The sequence below is a fragment of the Stegastes partitus genome, unplaced genomic scaffold, assembly GCF_000690725.1.
Source record: "Stegastes partitus isolate 25-593 unplaced genomic scaffold, Stegastes_partitus-1.0.2 Scaffold272, whole genome shotgun sequence".
In the NCBI taxonomy this organism is placed as follows: domain Eukaryota; kingdom Metazoa; phylum Chordata; class Actinopteri; family Pomacentridae; genus Stegastes; species Stegastes partitus.
The window spans coordinates 64,454-70,453 of NW_007578003.1; the positions used below are offsets into that span (position 1 = coordinate 64,454).

General features: G+C 39.4%; 1 protein-coding gene across 1 annotated transcript in view; it reads right to left on the bottom strand.

Moving 5' to 3' along the window:
- The window catches only part of LOC103357748 (stromal cell-derived factor 1), a 30,408-nt gene extending 25,178 nt beyond the window's left edge, over window positions 1-5,230 (bottom strand). The window contains exon 1 of the mRNA XM_008282438.1: window positions 5,225-5,230. The gene's annotated coding sequence lies outside the window, so the exon portion shown is untranslated. The remainder of the gene's footprint in view (window positions 1-5,224) is intronic.
- Window positions 5,231-6,000: the final 770 nt, after the last annotated feature.

Sequence of the window (6,000 nt, forward strand, 5' to 3'; positions counted from 1 at the left end):
CTTGTTTTCGGAGCATTTACAGCCCGTTCTCCCTGTCAGCAGAAAAAAAAAAAAAACCCAGCGGTTGATAGGATCTAGAAGAACTCAGCAGCTGTCCTGTCGAGAGAAAGATTAAATTGCCCTCAGTCGGGGCAACCAGACTGGTCTTCCACATACATGTACAGAAGCAAGAATCCACACACTCAGGTTCACATATGAAAGTATTTATTAGCAAATCATCTGTCCGGCTTTCCAAAATACACAGGGCATTCACTAATCAGGATTAAAAAGGAGTCTTTTTTGGCTAAAGACTGCAGATAAAGCACGATATTGATGTCGAACACACATGCAGTTACCACCATGAGCGAGCGCTGATGCTATTACAGATGCACGCTGTATTTCATTCGCAGTAATGCTCACTAGTTTGTGGTTGCAAGAAAATACTGAAGCACGGTGTTAACCCAGACTGAGCACTGACGTTTTCCTGGTTGGCATCAGCTGCGTCATTCATGCCTCACAATCACTGGCTGTTTGACAGCTGTGCGGTTTGCGGCGTCCAGTCACGGATGGTAGGATGTCAGCTGTCGGAAAGGAGGAAGCAAAGTGAGTACATGAGCTAGATTTTATAGGGAACAAATTGGAAGACCCAGGTGAAGTAGATCATCCTTTCAATGTCAGACATTGTGGTTTGTCAGGAGAACTTCCAAGACAGTGGGAGGGATGACATAAAAATAATAATATTAAGAGTTGGTGCGTCAAGATTAACAGTTGGTGTTCTAAAGTCTGTAGTTGGGTGCCATTAAGTATTGCAGAAAACTTTAATTGATTACTTTAAGTATGTACTACAGCTGCCTTCCCAAAGTACATACTGTTTCATTCAGTCGGTGTAAAACTGGGCCGTAGTGCTTCAGCATAATATTGCACCTTAAACTTTGACCATCGTTGTCTGTAGTGCAAAATGAGTTCTTGTTCATTCATGTGCTGTAGCTCCAGCTTGTTCATTGTCACGCACAGCATCACAATGTATGTGATGTAACTGTGCAGATTGATTTAAAATGGCCAGAAAGGCATGCTGGCTGGCATATTGCAAAATCTGACAGGATGCAGTAGAACATCTGGGGATTTTTGACATACTTGATATATTATGTATTGGGATGTTGCTTTTTGGTGCAGTACACGATATAGTTTGGTGACTGGATTCTGGAATGCAGCCTAAAAAACAGGTTTTACTCATCGTATTAACAACAGCTCCGTACTATTTAAGACATGCAGTGAGGCAACATGCACAATTACAGAATAAGAAACTGAACAGAATTCAGCCATCAATCATTTTATTATTTATACAGTTAATGTTAACTATGATGTGAGCAAATTTTCACACCTTGAGAGAGGCCTATTATGGGATTAACAGTCAAATCACAAGATGTACAAAACATAATGGAAATATGATTTTTGAGTTTTGTTCATTATTACTTTGAGGAACATCACTGTTTCCTTATCAATCCACACAGATCTGATTCAGTCTTCAGTTGATGTTAAGCAAGTTCATGTATCTCGTGATTAATTTACGATGTCTGTTTATATTGCACTTTGTGTCAGTACAAATCCTTTTTCCACTTCTGTAAAAAGTACTAACTTCTTTGTGATACCTTTTGGCATTTCCACTTTTTTGAAATTAGTTTTTTATTGAAACAAGAAAACAGGTAGCCGGAAACGCACTTATTTGCTGATATCTGTGACTTCAACATTATAACCCACAGCTTCTCTCAGAGAATACCACATTTTTCCACGACAATCGGCATTTGAAAATTTGAAAAATAGTCGTTGAACAGAGCGATGATAAGTGTGTAAACTAACATATGTTTCAAGAAATTTACATGTGCCCATTGCTGCTAATTGGATACCACTTAAATGCAGCACAAACGTCGTCACATCCTGCAAATCTGAAATTTGTGGCTCCAGACGTAGTGAAACTCAACACTGTTCAATGCGTCCCTTAGGACACCAGAGATGTTATCTGCTGGACTTGGCATTTAGGAGTAAAATATCCGGGCAAGCTAAGGATAACGCTTTACCTTTGAGGAGACAAACACTGTTTAATCCATTCCTTTACTATTTGCATACTTTTAGAAGTACAAGAAAGTTGCCATCTGTATCTTGAACAACTTCTGAAAAATATCACTCATATAATCACATCTACATCAATTCATTAAGGAGATTTTATGTCAAATTTAGGTTGTTACACTAAGTTATATGTTCAAAGGTGTGGTTAAGTGCAGCTACACCTTTACTTCCAGACTAACATCTGCAATGCATGAACAGGTTTGCCTCCTTTTTAAGACACAAGTTGGATCAGAGTGAAGTTGGAGGATCATTGCTCAATACGTTGGTCAGTCTATGTCTTAATTCTGTTGACGGCTTCTCATCTCAAACTAATGGTGCTTTTCATGGGATGATGTCCTCTTTTATGATTAAATGCCACAAAAATGCAGACATAATAGAAAACGGTATCAGCGAGATGAACGACCATTAATCAGCAGATGTTTTGAATGGGGGCCATGTATATTTAGACTGTAGAAACAAGAAAGAATAATGTAGCAAAACCGGTTCCATTACAGCTGACAGGTCCTGAACTTCAAAACAAGCCTTCTGTAATAAATATAAAGTCTTCTGACTCTTAATCTGGCTCTGCTTTTGGTGTAAACATCCCCCCTTTTAATATTACAGTTCATCTTAATCATATTATCTACTACAATAAATATTTTTACATTCGGTACGGTGCCGAGTTTCATTTTTGGACCAAAATCTTGCTGCCACTCAGCTCGTTTTGTCCACTCAGCTTTTTATTGCAGACCCATTAACTGGTATTATGAGTCCCCTCCTCTCAGTATCGCCAATTTATGACCCGTCTGTGAAAACATGACAGGGCTTTCCTCCTCCTCCTCCTCCTTCACTCTGGACAAAGGGATAACAAGAGGAGAACTTTATCCGCCCATTGAAGTCGAGGTAAGATGGTTCCCAGATGGAGCCGAGCTGTAAATCCTCACACTAAATGTGACGTGGCACATCAAAGTCCACGTGTCGCCTCCGTCTCGAACGGTGGCACAGGTTGGTTCCTTCTTGATGCTTTGGCCGAAACAAGAAATTCTCTCACACCCTGAGGAAGTCAAATACAAGGTGCACTACAGTGTGTATTCCAGATGTGGACTGTCATGATCTATATCTTTTCAAATACAAACTGACAACTTTCATAACAAGAACGGGACAGTTTGTCAATTTATCAAATCTGTCATCAGCTCACTCAGGAATCTGTATTTATCCACTGTGTGTCAGGGAGCATCCTGTGGAGCTTTAATGTCTAATATCTGTCTTGAGGATCCAAAGTTCCCACACCAATGAGCCATTTATTTGCATAATAGTATGTTATAAATCTCTTTATGCCTTCAGCTGAAATAGCAAAACATAAACTATGTGAGCTCATTTTTCCATGAGCGCATGCAAATTTAGCAACAAATAAGATCATAAATGTAGGTGAAGTGTCCAATACTGATACTGACACTGACATCACACCAGCTTGAACATTCAGGCTGGCATAATTCTGTAGTTTTCTTATCAACAAATCTTATTTAAAAGCCAGAGCTAAAGTATAGATCCATCTTCCAAAACTGTCTTTGCCACATACACAGCTGCATCAGATATGTTCCTACTAAAGACATGAATGTTTAAAAAAAAAAAAAGGTCACAAATATAGTTTTTAAAGTAGCCTCAGATTTGGTCTGAAACAGATGGCCACTGCAGCTTTCAGTAGATGTCATGTAAATGTAAATACTGCATTTGTTGAGACTATTTTAGGTTACTCTTGTACATACTATTTTCCCACTATATTTTATATTTACACATTTCATTTAGATGAATTAATCTACCAGAATAACCATGACTGAGAATCTTCACAGACACATTTCTTACTGTTCTCAAAAAATGGTTGTCTGATCATGGGAGTGCACTGACAGCACTGATGCTTAATTTTATTGTACACAGTGTAATGACAGTAATGAAATTCCGCTTTTATTTCAGGTTAAATCCTGCTCCTGTGCATGTTATGTTCCTGATAACAGATCAGTGCATATAAAAAACACTGCCTACTGAACAATCAGTTCTCCTGGAAAAAAGCATGACTCCGTCTGGAAGATCCCATACAGCTCAGATAATGAGAGAAGATGGTGAGAGTTCTTAGACACCGACTGAACTCTGGTTTTCCCTGAGGAGCATAGATATGAGATATTGGTGAATAGATTCCCAGCAGAGGGAACTTTATTCTTCCTTGCTTTATTTTTTTTTCTCTCCCTGACGGCTGCAAACAATTTCAAAACAATTGTTCTATATTCCTTGCAGCAGTGCAATAAAACAGCAGCTGAAAAAGCACTAAACTATTGCACCTGTTGACCTTATAAGATTCGCTGTAAGGCAGTTGAATAATGTCTTGAAATTTGCTCTTTACTTGCTCCCAAGACTGTTTAATACCATCAGAGTTGCACTGGTAAGAATAAAGCTGAATTCGTCTAAACACTATAACAAAAAGTTGCATCTGAACAGCATATTAATTTAACTGAATACACAGTTGAGATTATAGTCGGGTCTACACGCGCCTTAATGATGGCTTTGGCTGCAGTTGCTGTTAGCCAGGATTATATTTTCAGTTCCTCACACTATTTTAGAATGATGGTTGGCTCTCAGATTCTGGGCTGCACACAGAGGGTCTGCGCAGATCCTCGCAGACTTGAGTGGATGTTGAAATTTATGTCACGAGCACCCTTGCATATGTGGAAGGCATGAATTGGCCTTAAAAAGCCTTTTTTCCTAATAGACAACCTTTATAACACCTCCGATTGCAAACCTGGTCATTTTAATGGTTTCAATTTAATTTTTTAAAACTTTTTTTAAAATGATAAAACTTTCCCAGATCATAGAAAATAATGCTTTTGTTTGCACGTTATCCTAATAACAATAAAGTCTATGGGCCAAATGAGAGCACGTGGACGGAGTCTTTGGGGAAATCATTAATGTGCACATGCAGTGTAATGTAAAATGAGCTTTGGATTTAGAGACATGGTTAAGTAGAACTGATTAAAACAAAGAAAATACAACATATCTAAAAAGAAAAAAAGCTTCTGAGTAACTACAAAATACACCTTTTATATTCTAGGGGAGAATTTCAGATGCCCCTGCCTTTGTTATCGACAAGAACAACACAAAGTTAAGCTGTCGGAGATGATGCATGTCAAAAGCTTTTGGCGTATTCAGTCTTTCAAAGCTTTATCTCTGGTAACGGTAGAATTGTCCACTACTGAGCCATGAAAGAACACACACACACACACACACACACACACACACACACACACACACACACACACACACACACACACACACACACACAAAACTTAAGTGTTTCACAGCTCAGCCACCCATACTGATCTTTCCTTTAGAAATCAATGAGAGTAAAGACCAGAATTCCTCCTGGGAGACGAGCAGACGTTAACACTTCTAGTCCAGGACTGTTTTTTATTGATCAGATGCTCATCTGTGCTGCTGTTAAGGAGCCCATCCTCCTGTCTGTAGAAAAAAAAAAAGATGGATAGATATGTGGATGTGAGCAGACAAGGCTGGAATAAAGAAAGACGCACACACTTAACATACACTCAGACACACACACACAAATTCCATCCTCCTCTCTCACCTCTTCGTGCACCTAACACCCGTCTTGAAAGATGCCGATGGTCTGGTCGAGGTGTAAGGTCTCAGTGAGTTGTGTTTGAAGTGTGTTTGGGGGGTTGTCCAGCTGGGTCATTGTCTACTAACACATACACACACACACACACACACACACACACACACACATTGTGACCTTCGGTGCCAGGCCCGAGGCCGACGACCCTGCTGAATGGAGGAGCAGATGGTCCAGAGGTGGCTTCAATGGAAACTGAGAATCTCTATGTGTGTGTAGGTTTGTTCCAAGTTTTTGTA